Source organism: Talpa occidentalis, unplaced genomic scaffold (genome assembly GCF_014898055.3).
Source record: "Talpa occidentalis isolate TD23 unplaced genomic scaffold, MPIMG_talOcc4v2.1 talOcc4.5, whole genome shotgun sequence".
Classification (NCBI taxonomy): Eukaryota; Metazoa; Chordata; class Mammalia; order Eulipotyphla; family Talpidae; genus Talpa; species Talpa occidentalis.
In genome coordinates this window covers 71,858,794-71,881,918 of record NW_023604861.1, presented here as the reverse complement: position 1 = coordinate 71,881,918, position 23,125 = coordinate 71,858,794, and the positions used below count along the sequence as shown (strand labels likewise).

Below are 23,125 nucleotides of genomic sequence, written 5' to 3'. Positions count from 1 at the left end.
GGCATGGTTAGTGAGTGGTAAAGCTCTAGATCTTGCCAAGCTGAGCCTCTGGATTGATAGCGCAGTAACCAGATAGCTCTAGCCTTGTTGAATCAACTTTGCAATCATAGGCTGGCAACCATCTTGAAACATCAAGGTAGGTCAGCTCTGCAGTAGAGGACATTAAGGGACAAGGTAGGTCACCTGTGTGCAGTAAGGCACAATTCTCAGAGAAAGGGCTGTGCCTGGATAGTACCCTCAAATTGAGTCAGACCAGTATTTAGATTTGTATTCTGTTTTGTTTCTCAATGGTTTCAGTTTCTAATTGCCAATTTATAAATAAAACTTAAATGTAAATTTGTAAGTAGGAAACTCTCTTCCAGTGATGAAAGGAAAAAATTAATCAGACTACCTATGATGATTATTTAGTGACAATAATAGCAAATAAGTGAAAAAAACAACAGAGGTCATAATTGCTAGTGTATCTTACCATTTTTTCAAAGTGCAGTTAGCCGTGTTATTTATAATTACCCCTTGTACTTAGTACATACATTACACACAAAAAACCATATAGATGTACATATTCAAAGAGAATTCAAATATAAATACATATTTACATGGAAAGTAACATTAAAACTGAATTCTTACATAGATTATCTGATTGCATTCATGTAAGTCATCAATACGCCTTCAAAACTGTAGATGTAATGTTAAAATTTCAGATAAAAAGTGATATGCAATAAAGTAATGACATCAGAAAGTATAATGTATTTTAAAGTGGTGAAAATGAGTAATGTCAAAGCTAGAGCACACTAGAAGTGACACCAAGGATACAAAATATATAATTTAAGTTGAGTAACAAATGTCCATATGTAAAATTAATTGAAATTAAATGTTAAATAAAGGTTAGGGAAGTATAGGCATAAAAATTGTGAAGAATTTATATAATTTACAAATTTTAGCCATTAACTTTTTATAAGCTGAAACCCATTATATAAGTGTCAACAGTAATATGAATTTTGTTTATCATGTTTTTCAAGCATCACAAACTATAGTAGTACAACAACTCAAATCCCAAATTCTGCCATGTGGTGAATTGTGATAATATGTATTACATAGGTAGCAGTATATGTGAAAAAATATTAGGAAAAAACTAGCTAATGTGAAATTCATTTTGTAAATTGAAATAGGCAATAATATAGTTCTTAAGAGATTTCCAGGGAATTTGAAAAGAATGCTGTGTTTGTGTTGAGTAGACCTTTTTTTAAAAAAATAATGGCTTCAGAATTCAGAGTAAGGTGACAGAAAATATCAGAATTAAAATCATACGCACTCATGTGCTATGCAAAGAGGGGTTATCTAGGATGGGAGCTGTGCAGCAGAAAAATGAAAGTAAAAATCATACCATCCATTTAGAAACATCAGAACCCCACAAACATTTTCCCAGTACTGCAAAAACAAATTTCCCACTATTTTTTGGAATATAATACAATCTCATTTCTTTTTCAGTTTCTATTTTCATTAATGTATGCCTTACCTAAGTTGAATGAATATGCCACAATACAATGCAAAAAGCAGTTCTTGTTTCAGCTTAATTGAGAACCAGAAATAGAGAACATCTCAAGGGATTCCTGACTGAGCATAGCAGGCATAAAATGTTTCGAGTGTTTTGATAGGATCTTGAATAAGAATATGAATTTTATTCATTCAAATGCCCTTAAGACTTGTGAATCTTCTGGCCAAGTCAGCCATGACTCTGAATGAAAAGTGACATTTTACACTTTAAAGAAGGTTGTCTGTGGTAGTGTGACTAGAGCACTTCCTCTGGAAAGCTGAGACTCCCAGCTCCTCTACCCTGGAGCCAGGCCCCTATAGTCCTGGAACACATCCCAGATTGAATCCTTCATTCTAAGCAGTACTATCATTGTGTATGTCGTCATCAGGACATTAAACACAAATCAACAGAGACCCCAAATGAACAAATGGACACTGCCAGGAATCCTCAACCACTTCTGGCACCAGTAAATTCCATCCCATCGCTCCGATATATAAGTGATATGCAATAATGTAATTATAAGGTAATGCATATAGTCTTAGGACAGTTAAAAATATGCCAATTCCCTCTAGACACCAAGTTCTTATCACAAGAAAAGTAAATTTTTTAACAGGTTTGCATTCCCTCTCCTTTGTTGTTTTCCTACTCAAATTTGCTTACTTTTTCTCTTATCTATTCCTTGGATTTGTTCTTTAAAATTTTAAATTCAGTTACAAAGCAACTCTTCTTTATTACTAACTTTCTCACTTTTAGTCCATGGTGGTGTCACCTCCCCTTGTGTTTGTAATACTCTCCTTGTTGAGGTAAAATCCTGTGGAAGTTCCAAATTTTAAATGTGTAGTTCTATGAGCTACATTTATTTCAATTATTTTTCTAATCAAGATGTAGAACATTTTCATCATTCCGGAAATTCCCACCAGGACCTTCCCAGTCAGTTGCTTCCCTCTAACCAATCATTTCAAAATTTCTAGCACCATAGACTAGTTTTGCCTTATCTAATACTTCATGTAATGCAACTATGTTGCATCATTTTTGTCTGACTTCTTTAGCTCAGTCTAATACCCTTGAGATTTATCCATGTAATAGTTTGTATCAGTGGTTCATCCTTTTTATTGATGAATAGTATTCCACTGCATGATTATACTATATAATATTTGGGTTATTTTGAGGGTTTTTTGCTCTCAGGTTTAAACATGTTATAAATATTTATATGTACATCTATTGGTGTCGTGAGGTTGGATTGCTGATTCCTAGGTTCTTAAGATAAATTATCTATGATCTTAATGTTTTATAAATCAATATAATGAGTTTAAGTTTAAATTCAGCTGTGAAAGCTAGCTATCCTTTATGCATGATAACAAATAGGGCTTCAAGGAATGAAAAGCAATCATGAGTTGTGAAGAATTGATCATGGAAGCTCCAGGGAGGAGCCTTCTGGATACTAGCCAACCTCCACACTATATTAGTTCCCTGCCTCACTGTGGATCTTTTTTTTTTTTTTTTCATTTGAAGTACTAGGCACCACAACTGTTCATTCATCGACCTACATCCTGATATTCACCATGACACTGTTGACAAGAAAACTTATTCTTTTCCAATTTCGGTCCAGTAATTGGTGATCCAAATATTAGACTGCAAATTAAGTGACAATAGGCAGATTAATGAAAGACAAGGCTTATTTATGAATGTACACTGCATATGTGTGACAGTGCTTAAGGATGAGTAACTCACTCATTAGACAGAAAAAGAGGCTTAGACACCAAATTTAACAAAGAGGAAAGGGAAGTTGAAGGTTTCAATAGAAAGGTTTCCTAGAGCTTTTTCTTTCTTTTTGGCTAAAGGAAACAGGCAATGTCTCCATAGAAGCTGAATTCACAGGAAACCCCTTCAGTGGGGGGTTAATGGAAGCAGTACAAAAGCATCTTTCTTCTTCTCCTTCAGGACAAATGTGTTTATTTTAAAACAATCCTTATATTAATTCTGGGTGTTTGAGTGGTTCTCCATAGTTCTCCTAAGTTAAAGAGTCTCTAGAATTTTGACCAGAAAAAAAAGGTTGATTGTTGTGAAGAGAGATTCATATTAGAAATTTGAGGTTGGTTTAGAGTAGGGGAGAAAAACAAACTTAATGGTTAATTAATAATTGGTGCAGACTAGCCTTTAAGTTTAGAGAGCAACCAGTCAAGAAAAATTTCCAGATATTGGTCTCAAATGTCTTTATTTTTTTTAATGTCTTTTTTTTTTTTTTTAAGATTTATTTATTTATTTATACAAGCGCTGGGTACAGTCACAAGTGTGGGAGGGTGAGAGAACTCACCAGAGCCAGAGCAGGGAACAAAACAGGCAGACTGACAAAATGCACTGCAGGAGAGGTCTGTCGCGCCTTGTGGGACACTAGCCAGGGCCCGGGGATCTAACCAGTGCTGCAGCGCCACCAGAGGAGGCCCCCAAGTGTCTTTAGCAAGTGGTGGTGGTAATGTCACAGTCACAGTCATGTCCTAGACCAAGGAGCAGAAGATGAAAGTGTTGTAGTGAACTGTCTGAATAGTCCACACTGTTGTGGTAAAGATAGCGTCTTTGAAGTTATGTTAAATCATCCAGTTCAGCTTCAGGGATATAGAATAAAATCAGTTTTAGCTCTAAGGGATGGAGAGTCAGGAGGGTAGGAAAAAAATTTGAAACATTAATTACTGTCAAAATGCAAGATGTCAAAATGCAGGATCCAGTTTACTAAGAGGTGAAAAAAAACAGTAATTCTAGAATTGGATAACTTGCATAAATGGGTTATGGTTTTCCATTGAAATACAATTTTTTTTTCTGAAATCTCTCCTCATTTTAATCAAAGGAAAATGACTCTTGCCTGCAAAATAATCCAGGTCTCATTAAATTTGTTCTAGTTATTTACATAAGTGTGGCAAGATTGATAACTGATCATATAAATCTTTTTTTTAATAATAAATTTTATTTTTATATTCCCCATACAATTTCTTTAAAGTTTGCTTTCCTAAGGAACCCCGGATGAAACTTGAGTCTCCAAAAGTTCCCTTACATGTGGAACTGAAACAACAACAAACTCATAGTTACAGAGAACTAATTGGTAATTGCCAGAGTAGGTAAAATGGGTGAAGGGGGTCAAAAGTGTAAATTTCCAACTAAAAATAAATATCTGGTGAATGTAATATATAGCATGGTGACTGTCACTCATAATACTGTGCTGTATATTTGAAAGTTGTTGAAAGAGTAAATATTACAAGTTCTTATTAAAAGAAAAGTAATTTTTTAACTAAGTAATTTTGTAACACCATATGTAAATATGGTAACCAATATTAACTTGCGGTAATCATTTCATAATATATACAAATATCAAATCATTATTTTGTACACTTGAAACTATGAAATGTAATGTCAATTTTATCTGAATTTTAAAAAATAGAAATGTGTTTAATTTAAAACAAAAGGTCAAGGCTAGACTTTCTCATCAGACTTTACCTGTAGCATCTATAGATTTACATACATTTACCCCTTCTCATGGTCTCCAAAATAGCTTCAGCTTCCTAGCCCTGCCAGAAAGTAACCTTCCTGGTCCTCCCTGGTGGTGCAAGGGGTTAAGACACAACTTATGAGGCTGTCTGTAGCCATTGCAGCACAAGTTCAATCCCTGCCCAGGGATCTACCCACATGGCACAGCAGACCTCTCCTGTCTCACCTGCTGCTCCCCTCAGCAGTGTATTTCAGTCAGTCTGCCTGTTTTGTTCCCCACTTTGTCTCTGGTGAATCCTCTCACCCCCTGCACCTCTGGCCTGTACCCCAGTTCTTTTATGGGTAAATAAATAAATCTTTAAAAAAAAGTAACTGTCCTTACCTATCTGTAATACTGGAATCCTGTAAGTTAGGTAACAGGCATATTTTTCCTTTCCAAGAGATTTTTGTAAGTATCCATTCCACAATGTCAACCTTAATTCTTAAATCTGTCTCATCATATGCAATTCTATGCACCTCATTTTCAAATATGCCATTCTAATGAAAGCTTGAACACTTGATTAAACAGGATCATAGGTCACTGTGAAACAAAACTTACTTATCTATTGTACCAAAATGATAATACAAGACAACTTTAAAAGTTGGTAGCAAGACAGCTAAAAATAAAGACAGGTGGTAGCAAGACAGCTAAAAACAAACAAACAAAAACACAAAGAAAACTTAGCTTAACATTAAGAACATTCATTTCTCTTAATGGAGAATTTGATAAGGGCAACACAAGGCATTGCATAAAGACACAGAATCTTGGTTTCCCTGTAAGTTCTTCAAAGGGCAAATAAAAACCTTTTACAATCCCTTATTAAGAGATCAATTATATAAGAAACTGTACTTTTTTTTAAAAGATTTATTTATTTATTTATACAAGCACTGGGTACAGTCAGAAGAGCAGGAGGATGAGAGAATTCACCAGAGCCAGAGCGGGGAGCAGAACAGGCAGAAGGACCGAAGCACATTGCTGAGGGGAGCAGTGGGCATGGCAGGAGCGGTCTGCGTGCCATGTGGGACACTTGCCGGCGGCTGGGGATTGAACTGGTGCTGCAGAAGCTTTGGGCAGCTTCACAGCCCAGCGCTCAACCGCTGCTTCACTAGGGGAGGCCCAAGAAACTGTATTTTTTTAAGAGAGAAAAATGAACTCTTTTTTTTTTTTAAAAGATTTATTTATTTATTCATGCAAGAACTGGAGTGTAGGCCAGAGGTACAGGGGGTGAGAGGATTCACCAGAGAAAGAGTGGGGAACAGAACAGGCAGACTGACAAAATACACTGCTGAGGGGACCAGGGGCGAGCCAGGAGAGTCTGCAACATGTGGATAAGAACTAGTGAACTCATGCTCTGCTCACAGTCTGGCGCCACTTCATCAGTCATCCAATTCTCTCTCTCTCTCTCTCTCTCCCTCTCTCTCTCTCTCTCTCTCTCCATCTCTCTCAACTTCCCCTATCTCTCTCCCTATTCTTTCTTTCCCTCACTGGTCCTTTACAACTTTCTAGATCCATTCTGGTTTTCATCCTTCACTTTATTTTTTCTCATTCTAGAACAACCTCTAAACAACTATGTTAAGACAATATTATTTTCTTCCTTATCAAAAACTTCCTACATTGCTTGAATACTTTTTTTCATACAGAATTTTGTACTTTGTTCTACTTCTAGTAGTTGTTTCCCCAAATTTAGTCCAAAATGCAAATGTAATCATGTTACTACCTAACTGGCAACCATTATCTACTGGATAAGGTTCAAATTCCTCTCTGTGAAGGTCCTCCTTGAGTAAGGTTTTGCTAAAGTCTCTAGTGTTGACTATTACCATATATTCCTCACTCCCTCCAATTTTTTAGCCTTAGTATATAAGGGCTAATCCATAAGTGGTCTTGGCTTTTCACACATTGAAGTCTTAACACCTCTTAGTCTTAACAGGACCTCTGGTTCTGTTCCTTGAAATTTCTGCACCTCTGACATGACAAATTTCAATGCCTCTTTTAAGGCTCATGTTGTCTCCTTGGTGAAAATTTTTCGGATATTCTCATTCAAACTTAGGCACTTCTTTCTCTTTGCAGCTCCTGGCCACCTACCTTCTAGTAAGTGTCACATAATGTAAATTTGTTAGTTTTCACATTTTACCTCATTTAGATATCAGTTTCTACAGGGCAGGAGTATTGTCTTTTTCTTCTATGTATCCCTGTAATCTATCACAAAACCTCTCAAAACAGTGATTGCCTAATGACAGTTATTAAGTGAATGAGTAAACAATGAATGAAGTTTTTGAGCACTATTTCAGCTCAAACCTTGAGGAAAGATGTTCCAGTAACAGATGTCTTGCTGAAGGAAAATAGTAGAGATTTCCTTGAATACAAACCCAAGAGGCTTATATATATGATAGTTCTTTACAGTACCGTACCTTGATGTAGTACATTCTATTTTTTTCCTTAAGCATTGCAATAACTATTGACAGAAGCAGAGCAGATATTTCCATTTTATACTTGATGGGTTAGTAACTAGGCACAGAGAAGTTAAAGGTAATAGTGTTGATAGTGTTGGCTAGTATCAGAGATGGAACTAGAATTGTGGTGCCTAGAAATAATAATATATCCTACATTTTTCTGATTTTCATTCTGCTCTTCTTTTTAAAGCTTGTATACTTTTTTACCACCAGCCAAACACACACACACACACACACACACACACACATACACACACACTTATGTGGAACTAAGTCATAACTCTGTAAGACAAAACTAGAAAGAACCTTAGAAATACTGCAGTCTCCCCCCTTATGCCCTTATAATGAAAGCAATTATTTATTTTCCTACCATAATATACACCATCTATATCATCTCAATTATTCTAAGCAACTGGTTTCCTTGTCACCAGTGTTACTTCTCCACAATTGCAAGTAGCACATAAAAAGCACTTCACAAGAATGTAAATTCCTTGCATTGTGGCATCCTCCCTTCCGGAGTGAGAAGTCATACTTGGCAGATTTTATAGCCCCATCTTTCAATGTCGTGACTGAGCTGGTAGAGACAGCCCTCTGACCCTGTCACTGAGGAGCCCAGATCAGATGGTTGACCTGTCGTTAGTAGGCCAGGGAGGCCAGTGAGAGCTGACTTATCAAGCAGGCCCTGGTCATCAGTCTACCTAGGTCAAAGACAGTCAAGTAACCCTCCTAGAATAAAAAGCCATTATGTTACCATAATGGCTAACTGTTGATGTTATTGCTTTGTTTTACCTTTTGCTTCTTGTTGCATGTTCCTTGCGCTCTGTCACTATGACTCTAGCTCAGTCACACAGGGTGTGGCAGGCAGAGTAAAAAGATTCAGCCCTTCATAAGTCAATGGAAGTGATCCTGTGTTGGTACAAAATGAAAAAAGAAAAGAAACAAACGAACAAGAAGTCTGAAGCCCTGAAGTATTAAAAAAAGACAACACAAATTTAAAAGGCAGTATCATGCTCAAAACTCAGTCATAAATTTCATTTCCACTCTTGACTAGTCATGATGATTGCAAAGAATTGTTCATTGTTAACCAATCGGCAAAACCAAGGAATTACTTTCAGTTTTCTTCTTGTTCATCAAGTTTATGTAACTGTTTTTGTGTACATAATATATAATAATTGTTAATATCCAAGACAGATATTTCCTGGTTTTTATGGGCACCTGGGATTTATCAATACAGGGGCAATGAGAACTTAACGCAGAATTTGAAAATGAAACGCATAGTATAGTACTAGCACACATGCTTGCACTTTTCTGCATGAAGGAAAAAATTACAACAGCAGAAGTTCTTTTCTGATAAATTCTACTTTTCAACCATGGAAGCTTCACAAACAAATAACTTCTAACATTTGTGTGCTATGTAAGTATCAATACATCCATTTTTTATTTGCAATCTAGGTGTGCTTATTTATGACTTCTATGGCAAAATAAAAGCTTTCTGTATTTTTTATATAACCAAAGTGTGCTGTAGGTTATCCAAAACAGAAGCATCTCAACCAATAAGGGCTCTAAAAGAAAGAATAGACTTGGAAAGTACCATTTCTTTGAATGTAAGTCTGTCCCTCCCTCTTCCCCACCTCTCAAAGAAGCCATGTGTAGATAATTTTATCTTCGAAAACAGCCTAATTATTTATTATAAACTGTTGTGAAGTCTCTTTATATCAGTTTTTAATGTAAGTTTAATGCAAGGAGCAGCAGCTCTTGCTACGTAACTTTTATCAAAGATAATAAAAGCAATAAAAACTGGATTTGTCCTTTAGGCTTGGGAAAAAAAAACACCAAATTTGCACGGAGAAAGTGATATACAGCGATGACACGAGCTATACTCCTGTTATCAGAAAATAACACAATTGAATTGCATTGGGCCAGCTCAAGTTGTCATATCATGTTGCTATTGCTTCTTATAAAATAAATAGTTTTGTTTATCATGGGCCAATGTGACATGGCAGTGCAAAAATCCTATTCCATACTGTGGCAGCAGGGAAGAGAGCAGGTGTCTCCACTCTACTAAACCTGCAAAATCCTTTGGAATTCCTATTTATTAAAACCTGCATTTTTTGCACCTTGCTCACTGACCGCTCTTCATCCTCTGCAGCCAAATTCACAAATATTTTCACTGATAAACTAATAGAAATGCCCACCCAGGAAAACAGAGGTCTTCCTTAAGAAATGCTAGAATAGCAAATATTTTCACCAGGGGCAAGCCAACTGCATTTGTCATGTGCTCTTACTTACAACCACTTAAAATGTTCTTTTACCACAGTTTAAATTCAGATATTTTAATTGCTCTATCCCTTTATATATTAAAGTACAAGTGCAGATGTCTTGCAATTCATCTTTCACACTAATAATTTCATTTACCTGTCTCTCTATCTCCTCTTAATTTTTCTCATTTTATCTCCAGCATCTTGTGGTTTTTCTTTTGTAAGTTGCTTTGCAGAACCTTACAGTAAGGGCACAATAATGAAGAAAAACAACACTAATGGGAAAAATTATAATTAAGCAGTCCATGGTACATTTCTGCATGAAGCAATGGAAGCAATTTATAACATTGGTCATATCAGTAGGAAGAGTTTTTGTTGTACTAAGGCCCATTTTTATTCTGAGAAAGGATTGAACCTAGAATGTTTTCATAATGGTTTGCCCATAATAGAACTATATTCTATGTCTTGAGGTGGAGATAAAAATGAAAAATAAAAATAAGTCAGTTGATAATGGTATAATTTTTCCCACTGAAGTCAAAAAATTCATGTACTCCTTTGTGGATACTATACAGATCATTTTATTTCTTTATTGTGTACATATAGTACATGCATATATGTCTATATGTGTTTACATGTGTGACACCTCTATAAACATGTAATATCTATATCCACAAACATATTTATAGACTAGATATATATTTTTACACTTTACATATGCATAAAAATTTAGGGACAACTCTAAGATGCCGTAGGTATACGTTTCATTTTCATGGAGTACTTTCACTACATGAATCTCAAGGAATTCTTTAAAACATTAATTTCCAGGGGCCTCCCCCGTGGCGCAGCTGGTGAGTGCAGCACTGTGAAGCTTTCCACAGCCTCTGCAGCGCGGGTTCAATTCCTGGCTGGGTAGGGAGATAACCACATGGCGTGGCAGACTTCTCCTGTCTCTCCTGCTGCTCCCCTCAGCAGTGCTTTTGGACTGTCTGCCTGCCTGTTTTGCTCCCCACTCTGTCTCTGGTGAATCCTCTCACCCTTTTGCACCTCTGGCCTGTACCCCAGTTCTTGTATAAATAAAAATAAATCTTGAAAAAATTAATTTCCAAAATATGCCCACTTTTTAGTTTCCTTATTTTAGAGATCTATGACCTATGATAGAGCATATGATGCACATTTACATAGTGAGTAAAAAAGCTAGGCTGCTGCAATGTCCATTTTCTCTTGAAAGCAACATCTCAATTTTTGCTACCCTCCATTGAACCTAGTCTCCATGGAACTTGGAAGTGGACAAGCAGGGCTATGACTTAAGCTAGAGCAATCAAATTAGGCTTCTTGGAATTAGAGTCTTGACCAGAATAGAAAACAGTTTGATTTGACTCCTCTTGATCACAGAGCACTAGAAAAAATGTCCACCCTTCCATAGAAACCATATACCCACATTTTTAAAAAAGATTTATTTATGCATACAAGAACTGGGGTATAGGCCAGAGGCACAGGGGGTGAGAGGATTCACCAGAGACAGAGTGGGGAACAAAACAGGCAGACTGACTGAAATGCACTGCTGAGGGGAGCAGCAGGCAAGTCAGGAGAGGTCTGCTGTGCCACATGGGTACCTCCCTGACCAGGAATCGAACTCATGCTGCAGCACTGCAGTGAGCTTCACAGATTGTGTCTTAACTCCTTGCGCCACCAGGGAGGCCCCATATCCCTACTTTTATAGTCACGTTTGGCCTTTACTTCCATTAGCTGCCCCAAATTCATACAGAAATTCCCTTTTTTTTTTTGCTTAGATTATTCATAGTATTTTTATGTTCCATGTCTCCAAAGAACCCTATCTGAAGCAGCTTTATTTTTTATCCTTATGTAAGCGATTGGGCTGCTCCAGAAGTTTCCACTCCAAAGACTTTAAAAAGCTGCAATCAAAAGTTAAAATCTTCATCTGATTAATTCAGGTTTCATCTTATTAATTCAGGATTTTGGCAATCTAATATACCTGCATATCAGCTTTGTCATTTGTAAAATATGGGCATGTATCCTGTTTAGTTATATGGAGGATTAATTGACATTTGAGTCATTGAAAATCCTTTTGTAAGTTGTGAAGTAATCATCCAACTGTCAGCTGCTATTGTTAAGTCCTTATCTCTAGCTTTGTCACCTATGGCCTGTGGGACAATTTAAATTTCTATAAAATAAAAAAAGACATCAATCTCATAGGGATGTTGTGATCATTAAATAAGTTAACAAGGATAAAGCATCACATGAAAAGTAACTATTATAAAACTGTTATCCATTTTTAGGTGGTATATTATTCTTCCTATGTGAGTTCATGGTAACCTAAATATTTGTGTTTCTGCCTGGTGCCTTTTTCTTTTCCCTCTGCTATTGATTTTTTTTTTTAACATATCACAATAGCATCCAGATTGGAAAAGAGGAAGCAAAATAGCATCTTTTCACAGATGACATGATCTTATGTGTAGAAAATCTTAAGAAACTAACAAAAAATTATAATAAATGAATTTAGCAAGGTTGTAGGATACAAGATCAATATACAAAACAATTCATTGTGCCTCTATAACCTAAAACAACTATTTGAAAATATAACTAAGGAAACAATTCCATTTAAGATAGCATCAAAAAAAAAAAGATACTTGCAAATAATAGAACAAGTGATTTGCAAAGCTTACACTCTAAAAACTACACAGCATTATTGAAAGAAATTTAGATCCAGCCATTCCACTCCTAGGTATTTACCCAGAGGACACAGAAACATCAATTCCAAAGAGCACCTGCACCCCTATGTTTATAGCAGCACTGTTTACAATAGCTAAGATTTGGAAACAACCCAAATGCCCAAAAATTGATGACTGGATCAAAAAGATGTGGTACATATACACCATGGAATATTACTCAGCATTCAAAGAAGATAAACACATGCAATTTGCAGCAACATGGATGGAGCTGGAAGGGATCATGCTCAGCAAAATAAGCCAGAAAGAAAAAGAAAAATACCGGATGGTCTCACTCATAGCAGGAATCTAGAAAACTTAAATAAGGGACCAGGAAAAAGAATAACTATAAGAAAGAAAATATCAAAATCAACAAATAACTATGAACAAGAGACACTCTATGGGAGGTGGGGGGCGGGGAAAGGAGGGCTTGGGGTAAAAATAAGGGGGTTGTAATTGTATGGGGAATATAAAAATAAAATTTAAATTAAAAAAATTAAAATAAATCTTTAAAAAATAAATAAAATAAAATAAAAAAGAAATTAGAGAAGGTCTAAATCATGGGAAAACATGAAATATTCATGCACTGAAAGAGTTAATGATGTTGAGATGGAAAGATTCCCAGTATTGATCTACAGAATCTACACACAGGATCTCATTGAATTTCTTTGTAGAAATTAACAAAATTTTAAAATTCTAAGGAAATTGCTTTGTGTTCCCAGGCAAGCGAGTCTGCTTGCAGGCCTATTAAGGTCTGGTTCTTATTTTCTACTTTTTCCTTGGCTTTACAGTGCTCACTTCCCTCTGGCCCTCAATGCAGAGGTCCCAGGGTCTCCATTATGTTGGAGTGCCAGGTTGGGGTGCCAGGTGCTAGGCATAGTCTTCCCCTGCACCCCAGGGAAAAGCCATTAGAGATATCTTCCCAATTGTGCCTGACTGCCATGATAGTAGGGATTCTTTTGGCTAAGAACAACTGTCTCTTCTATCATTGCAGATGTTGTCTTTTTATCATCACTTGTGGAGTCTCTATTTATGCAGGCTTCAGGTCTGCTTCTGAGTAGATAGGTCTATATTTAGTTGTAGATGTGTTGTGAACATGGGAGAAGGTTAGCATATGTTCTCCCTATTCCACCATCCTGAATTCATTTAATGAACAAAGGGTGTGAATAGATAATTTGGCAGAGTACATACACAAAAGGAAAAGATGCCTGATGTCACTTGTCAATAGGGAAGTGGAAATCAAAGCCACCTCTAGATATCATGCAAGACTAGGCTAGTTATAGATAAGGATAGAATGGTTTTATTTTAAAAGTCAGATAATAACATGTTGAAGATGTGGATAAATTAGAACTCTCCCTATCTCACCAGTGGGTAAGTAAAATGGAAGACTTTGGTAAATAGTCTGGCAGTTTCTCAAACAGTTAAATATTGAATTACCATATTATCCAGCAATTCCACCCCTAGTTATATACCTAAAATAAAGTGTACAAAAATATGTACACAAATATTTATAGTAACATAATAGCCAAAAGTTCAAGACTGCCCATATGCCTGTCAATGATGAATGGATAAACACATGTATTAATACAGTAAAATATTATTTAGCCATGAAAATGAACAAAGTATCAATATTTTCTTCAACATGAATGAAACTTGAAGTCTTTTTGCTAAGTGGAAAGTCAGTCATAAAATACAACATATTATATGATTCCTTTTACATGAAATATCAGAATATGTAAAAAATATTTTTAAAAAATAGGTTAGTGGTTCCTTAGGGCTCAGGGGGATGGGAGGATAGGGAGTCATAGCTAAAGAGAATGGGGTTTTAGATAATTAAAATGTTCTACAATACAGGGCCTCCCCTGGTGGCGCAGGCAGTTGAGCGCCGCACTGTGAAGCTGTCGGCAGCCTCTGCAGTGCCAGTTCAATCCCGGCCAGCTGGCAATGGTCCCATATGGTGCAGCAGACCTCACCTGTCATGCCCGCTGCTCCCCTCAGCAGTGTATTTTGTCAGTCTGCCTGTTCTGCTCCCCGCTCTGTCTCTGGTGAACCCTCTCACTCTCCCGCACATCTGACCTGCACCCTAGCTCTGGTATAAATAAATCTTTAAAAAAAATGTTCTACAATAAAATTAATTGTTGCACATAACTGAATATACTATAATGAATGAAATCAAACACTTTAAAAGGGTGAATTGTATGGTATAGGAACTAAATTAAAAAAAAATAAAGCAACTCTTGAGAAGGAAATCACATACATCTCCAAACAGACATATTTTGTGAAAAAATATATTTTTGGTGCAATTATATAATAAGGTTAGGATTTACAATTGTGTTTATGCATTCATGAAACATGAATGGCTGAAACAATGGATGGCTGTATATTTATGTGTGTGTGTATGTGTGTGTGTGTGTGTGTACTGTAACTTATATATGGAGCTCTATAACACAGCCTATATTCTCTATTCTTTGTATTGAATATAAGACAATGTTGGAAAGCCACAGAACATATTTTACTAATCTAATATGAATATATTTCACAGTAAACTGAAATACCTTGATGGAAGGTCAAAAATGTGCTTTAAGTTATTGACCCCTTTTGCTTTTCAGTCATATGCCTCCCCACAAAAACAAAATTTAAAAATGGAAAGAATTATCTCTGGACTCCTCTGATAAGCTTTTCTACTTCTTTCTCATCATCATCTGTGAGGACTGAGTACTTTCATGTTTTCTCAGATAATTTTGCGTATAACTGCATCATTGCATTGAGTTCATGCTGAGTCATTTCTCTGTTTTCAAATGTTTGTTGTTACTAGTAGAGAACAACACCTTGACAGTAGATTGTTATTTATTCTTCTTTTCCCACAGAGTAGACCTTCATTAAATTTCTGCAAAAGGATGAAATTTTATATTTGGTCAATCTAGAAGATGAAATTTTCCAGCAATTATAATATGAAATCATAGAAATTCAGAGTTGAGAGATCTTTGAAAATATTTGGTGTAATGTTTCAATAAATAGAAGGACATTTTCCATAGCTTTCCTGGAAAGCACATTATTCAGGTCACTAGTTGAACGTTTCTTATGTCACAGGATCCATACCTCACAAAGGGGCTTATTACATTTCCAACTAGCTTTTATTGTTGAAGGGTTCATCATTAATGTTAAGCCTAATCTTGTAACTTCCACCCTCTGGTTGGTCTAAGATCTGTCACATATAACTATACAACATTATCTAATTCATCTTCCATGACAACATATTAATTATTTAAAGATACTATCATAATTTCCCTTGTCTTTTCTTTGCCAAGCATCTTACTTCATTCAAATGTTTCTCATAGATACAGTTCCTGGACTTTTCACTGCATGGAATCAGCATCTTGGGACCCCATCCGATTTTCAATAGCTTTTTCAAGTTGTATTTCCTTGAAAAGGAGCTTGACACTTGTGACTAATGTTAAATATTCAGATTCCTTTTCCTTACTTAAACTGTACCCTGGGCTTCTATTAATTGTTTCAAAACTGCATGAGTTATTTTGAAACTCACATCACACCATAGTCTCTTAAGTGTACTATAAGCAAAACTCTTATATATTCTTTTTATGTGTGAATCCTGTTATATCAGAGCTCCTTATTATTTAAACTTGCAATTAATCTTTTCAACCATTATACAATGTTCTACACGGACTTATATAAAAATAAAATGCTTTGCACAAAGTAGGTATTTACCAAATGTCTGTATCTCTCACATCTCTTAGCACAGAAGTAGTATTATATTTATTATGTACTTATTTAAAGAGCCAGCCCTGTGTATATTTTTGGTCATTACTATCAATATATTCTCATCACTTAGTAAAGTGGTTAACAAACTATAGTTTCTTGAGAACATTATTTCTTTCCATAATTCTTTGAATGCATTGGCATGTTGCTGAAACAAGTCAACTCAAAGAATTAGTTTATTGACATCATCAGTCAAACTGTTAAGCCAGGGACTTTATGTTGATAATCTTTGAAGCAATCTCCCTAATAAAGGGTCAATGCCATTAAAAACCCAAAATTACTGCCAGATTTCCAAAACGTACTCCATCTTCCCTAAGAAAGCAATTGGTAATCCTTTAGCTTGCAAAGCATGATTTTTACCAAGTAAAATGACTGTTCACTTGCCTCACCTCTACAATCCTGCCTTGTAATGAATAGGTTCCCAATACTGATGACCCGTTACTACTATGTACAAAGTTCAAAGAAGGAAGAGTGCTATTTTATTTTCCTGGTTTACCAACTCATGAATACATTGATTGGAGCATATACAATGTGTAGGTCTATAATCCATTTTTTTCTTGATTAAGTAACAATAAACTCACAGTCATCTCAAGAAAAAATAACTTTTTGAATAAAAGATAACTCATAATTAAATTATGGGCAAACTATAATGGAAGAGAAAAAGTTCTCTGCAACCTGAAATTTCTCATTAAACTTGGACTACCTGGGCCTCCCCAGTGGCGCAGCAGTTGAGCACCGCGCTTCGAAGCTGCGCTCAGCCTCTGCAGCTTGGTTTGAATCCCCGCCGGCCACGGAAAACCCCACATGGTGCAGCAGACCTCTCCTGCCTCGTCCGCTGCTCCCCTCAGCAGTGCCCTCGGTCCGTCTGCCTGTTCTGTTCCCCTCTCTGGCTCTGGTGAATTCTCTCAAAGTCCCGCGAATCTGGCCTGTACCCCGGTTCTTATATAAATAAAAAAAAAAGTTGGGCTATCACAATTTTCTATTATGTGAAGTCTAAAGGGGATCTTTTATATTCACCAACTTGAACACATTTTTTCATAAATTATGTTTAAAATTCCAAATGATTTTAGAAATTGGGCAGCTTTTTATCATTTTTTGATATCCTCATATTTATAGGAGAATAGGCAGACAAACCTCCTGTTCTTTAATAACATGACATCAGTCCTTCTTGGACACAGGACACAATAGAGAGGGACTGTTTATGTGTCAGAGACACATGTGCTACTGTCAACTTGAATAAGAGCCATCAGATATTTCTGGTGATGAAAACCTTTCAGTGAGGTGAAACAGGCCACATTCCATTCCTTTTATTTTCAGAGATGAGATGGATTTGAAAACCATAACCTGGCTTCTTGATGCAAGGACTCGCCACATGAGATAATCTCCAGCACATTACTATTGGCAAGCAGATCTTTCACCCTTTTGTCTCCATGCATTACAGAAAATGTTAAATCAGTTTGGTGTCCATATAAACTTTTGATCCTAGGAATAGCCTAGGGTACCATCATTATCTTCCTGAGGACCATGTATAGGCCTTCAGTAGGTAGTACTAATTTAATTTCTTTGCTAGAGGAAAAAGTAGCTGATTTTCTAGATCAATATTTGATTGAATATGTTTGAAATGTTGGCAGATAAAGGCCCCTCTTCTGGTCCAAAGACTTTTTGAACCACAGAGGTATAGCGTTCTAGCTCCCCTGGGATTTGAGTGGAAGGAGGTCTCAAAGATCTGTAAGAAGCCTTCCTGCCTTTCCTTGTGTTCTTCCAGCAAGACTCTCTAAAGGTTGAGATGAGAAAAAGATAAGATCAAGAACTGAAATGTCTTTATATCCCTTTTTTTAATCTTTCCTGGGGCTTCTCTTAACTAAAAATAATCGTTTATAACACTAGTTTACAAAAACCTCCTGTAATAGGATAGTAGAAAGAAAAGCCCATATGATCGGCTTTAAGGAGATAACCCAGTGACTTTGGCAAATAATTTGAAACCTTAGATTCTACTACTCATACCACTAATTAAACAAGAATGTCCATGTGTCATCACAAGGAAAATCAATAGAAATTAAAACACTAACATGTTACACTTTAGTTACCTAGTTAGATTTACAAATAAAAGAGTTTTTCAAAAGTGTACTGGTTTTGTAAAGACATTAGAAAGGAAAAGTTAAGAGTGGAAAAAAAACTCCAGCCATATAATATTTGACCACACAAACAAGAAATCTGGTTCAGAAGTAGACGTTACCATAATCATTTTTTCTTTAAAGATTTACCTAAATTAGCAGTCCTTCTCCATAATAAAGCATAACATTACATACAACTGAAAATTATTATTCAGAGTAAATCATGCTAGTGATAGTGCTTTCTAGGTCTATGTTTGAAATTCAAAAAAAGATTATTGAAGAGAATGTTTTCCTGTGCTGCAGAAATGCACATACATCCCTTAAGCACAAAGAGAAAAGGAAACTTAAAAATTCCCTTGACTTTTCTTTCCTATCATCAGACTTTTGTTTGGCCGAAGAGAAATTTGCTTTCCCCTAGCTACTGGTTTGAATACACAAGTTCATTTTATTAGAGAAAGTAACCACTACATTCAAAACCAACTGCAATATCTTGGGAAATACAGATTCCAAAGGACATATTTTCCACAGATTAAGTCAAATCAATTCTCATATTTTGCGATGAGGATTATAGTCATTTAGTGTTTTTTATTTCATGACAGTTACTCATAGTTTCAATATATATTGGTAAAATCATCTCATAGTAAAGATATTTGCAATATAAATTGAACAACTATTGAGGGCATCATACTATATATCTTACTTGAAATAAGGAATAATTAACCTATGGAAAGTGACTAATTTTTCTATATGTTTTATTTTATAAAACCCTTTTCACTGCTTAGTATGGAATGGGTATGCAATAAATACTTGAGTCAATTATGTGGACAGATTTAATTTTCAGTCCTGCTTTTAATGAAGAGTTTCAATTTGAATTAAGTAGCCTAAATTTCTATCCACCACTACATTATGAATATACATTGCTAATGTCATCATGGGTTATAACAGAATATTTCTTCACATTTGAACATAACTTAGAAGCTACTGCTATGGGCAGAAGGATCTTAAATGCAAACTCAGATTGCCCCAGAATCTTTGATTTAGAATGCTTGTTTCAGCGTCTTCTTGCAACCAAAATCTCCTCCTCAGCCAGGCAGATCTGATTGTTAGTCCTTGAGAGATTTTTCTTTGTTGTTTAATTTTTTATAGCCTAAAAAAAAAGAAAAGGAATAAAGCAGTGAGAAGGGTTATTGCATGTGAAAAATTAGAGTGACACAGCAAGAAATATAAAGTATCTTACATACTTCTCCTTAATATTATTAATAAAGATGTAGCTCTACATTTCCCAAAAACCTCATGCTGTATAAGGGACAACTTAAGTATCTCTTCTTATTACTGTTAAAATAGAAGTCCTTTCATATGCTAAAGTTTTCAATTTCCTGATAACTTCCCTATATAAAATAATAAACATCAGGCTAATATATTTGACTGGTATATATCAAGTCTAAACTGAAAATTCTGATACTATAATGGCAAAATGTGGGCAACTACCTACTCACATTCCCAGTCTTTTCAGAAAAAAGGATACCTGTGTGCAAATAGGCATGGGTATATATCTACTCCTTCCCTACATAGTCTATATTTTCTGGGAAAATTGACCATACTTTCAACCTATAGTTCCTATAGTCTCATAGACTTGCTTGAAAATGTTCTCTCCCACGTACTTAAAGAGGAAGTATGGAACTCCATCTTACCACAGTGGGAGGCTGTCTTGGGATGAGGCAATTACTGGACCTTGCAGAGAACTGACTATAGACACAGAAGGCACTGCGGCTGAAGTCTCCAGCTGAAGTAGCCCTAAGTCTGTCCCATCTCTTCATTTTATTGCTTGTTCAATTAACCTCCTTTATCATTTGGGCTATCTTGAGTTGGGCTTCTGTTATTTGCAGCATTGTAGGGGCTAACTGATACTCTAATTTTCCACTTTTAAACATATTTCTTTTCTCATTTTATCATGGCCACAAGGAACATAGCTAATTATATAGTTTCTTACAACAACACAGCCAAACCTCAAATTTGATTTGGAAATTTCCATTTCAAATTCATTTTCTCAGTGGGATTTCAATAATTTCTAATATCATAGCCAATTCAAAAATCAAAATTTTTAAAATAACTGTTTTAGAGCTGACTACCTTCCAGTGGCTCTAAAACTGGGATTATAAATATTTCCTGAAAGACATAGCCCTAATAGAGAAACCTGCTAATGGAAGCAGGGGGTTTTATCCATACCCTCCACACCCTGTTGAAATCTAACAAATCCTTTTACTCAAGCAAAGAATATAAGCAAAGGGATATTACTTGAACATTACCATTGAATAGTGATGTTAACATAAGTCCATTATTCTCTAATATACAAACACAGCATTAAACAAAGTGGCATAATGACAGCCCTCCATGATTTAAAATGCCATTTAACCATATCATATTTGTAGTGATATGAATCAAGGAAACATTTATAAAGAATCTGAGTTGTTATTACATACTTTTTTAAGTTTCTCAGCTTGTTTGTTTATTTTTGCTAATAAATTTGCAAGGGACTTTTAAGACAGCTGAAGTTTACAAATAAAATTAACTTATTGTATGAAAGCACTGTGATGCACCTAGTATACTTGCCATTTATTTTTATTACATGATTGGTATGTTCCTTTTATTTACTCATACAATAACAAGTAGGATATTGTTCATTACATGCTTTTCAATTAAAATAAAATAATGCTAGAAAATATCTGACATCTATTTGCCCTTTATCTTTAGCTATTACCTATCTAACACACCTTTTGATAGCAAGGAATAGATGCTCTTAAAATAGAATGATGAACAGCAGTGGTTAGTATGAATTTATTACTAATATTTGTGGTAGAGAAATGTATATAGTAGATACTGGCCTACTTCAGAAAACTCTGTGATATATATCATTCTATAGTAATACATAAGAAGAATTCAATAAATAGCTTGAAGTCAGTCATCCTTTTCCTTGATAGTCATATTACGGAATAATTATACTAGTCTTTAAAAGAGTTAGAAAGATAATTCTAAAAACAACTACTACAAGTGTTACAATTCAACATTCTGGATATATGTAAAAATCTATGACTAATGAATGGTAATTCTCCCTTTCCTGAAGCAAGAAATTCCCATGACTACCGGGGATAAACATATGGTTCAATGAGAACAGAACTCAGAAGCATAGGACCCAAGCAGCCATAATTAGGGCTAAGCCCTGGGTACATGCCCCAAAAACACTGCAAGTGGAGGAGTCCACTCATGTAGACAAAACACACATGCAGGAGGAGTCACTTCCTGGGAATCAGAACATAAGGGGTTGGTGATCTTCAAAATGTCACCTTTACCTTGGCAATGAGACTCCTAGGCACAATCAAACTGGGTGACACCATCTCCATTACAGGATGGGAATTCAGGGAGGGCCTTAAAGCTGATCGTAATGTGGATACTAAAGTTATATGATACAAAGAAAAATATATATACCCATTATTACATAAAATCTACTAGAAATGTGTAGATTTCTCCAAAAGCTAAAAAGTTGAATAATATTTTAGATGATATCTTGATATAATGTTATAAATAAAAACTATAACATAGGCTTATGGAAGCAGAATGTATAAAATTTGTAGTTTTGGTTAATTATCTGTATCCCCATATGACAGACTGAGCATGGTATTTTGAACAAAGCACATGTCAGAGGCCCTGTTTCCAGTCTTCGTTGTTGAGAAAGCAGAGCAAGCCTCCATTTCTTCACTTATGAAATTAAAATGAGGAAATCAGTCAGGTTGATCTCTAAGATCTCTCAATAAATTCCATGGTTTACATATTTCTTCTAGATTTCCTAAGACAATCAGCATTGTCTCTATCTTTTCTTGCCCTACCTAACTTCAGTAGCCATGTTACTACTGTTCTTTGAATATCTAAGCTGATTTTCCTAAGATCACTAGCTCTTCCACTATTCCCACAAGAAAGTTGATCATTTTAAATAGTGATTTTAAAGGAGTTTAAAACAGGCACCCAGCAGCGACATTGGATCACAATAGTCGCCAAAAGGATAAAAGTAAGTCTGGCAAAATCGATGTTTTGTACCTGCCTCCCATATATTTGCAAAGGAGTGTTAATGAAAAATGAGAGTGATGTTCCCATCACACATTTTTGGATTACCAAGTAGCAACATCAATTGGAAACTTAATGAAACAGAGACCACCTACAGAAGAGGGATATTGTGTTCCTCTGTCTGCCTGCATCCAATTTACCAACTGGCTGTTTGGAGCAAGCTGCCTGATTGTGTGAGGCACTAGTATGGAGTGACCATACAATTAACATTGATAATTGATAATACCAATTTCCACTGTTTTTCCCTGATAGAAGTTTGTTGTAGCATCTTCCAATTATGTAATGACGCTAACAGGTAACAGGTACATTTCCACTCAGGGTGCTCTCAAAATCCCATGACTATACCCTCTCTCAAAATGGTGTGCTGTTGAAATTAGACAAGGTTCCAGATAAATTAAGTAGACATTCCTCGAACTAACGCTTTTGCTTGCTTAGGAAAATATGATGTGTATCAGCAAATAGAAGTTATCCAAAACAGGGGAAAAATAAGAAACCTAGTGGGTGTGTTTCCACAAAGCCTATCATGGACTACATAATGAAGAAAGCTGATGATGTTCCAAATGGAAGTGTTCTATTCTTTGTTTTTGCACCTGTTCAAACTGGCATTGGCATTAGGGTTGTGACTAGTCGAAC

General features: G+C 35.7%; 1 long non-coding RNA gene across 1 annotated transcript in view; it reads left to right on the top strand.

Moving 5' to 3' along the window:
• LOC129146945 (uncharacterized) overlaps positions 1 to 17,609 on the top strand; it is a 48,255-nt gene extending 30,646 nt beyond the window's left edge. Inside the window, exon 3 of the long non-coding RNA XR_008554349.1 lies at positions 17,580 to 17,609. This is a non-coding gene — a long non-coding RNA (uncharacterized LOC129146945). The remainder of the gene's footprint in view (positions 1 to 17,579) is intronic.
• Positions 17,610 to 23,125: the final 5,516 nt, after the last annotated feature.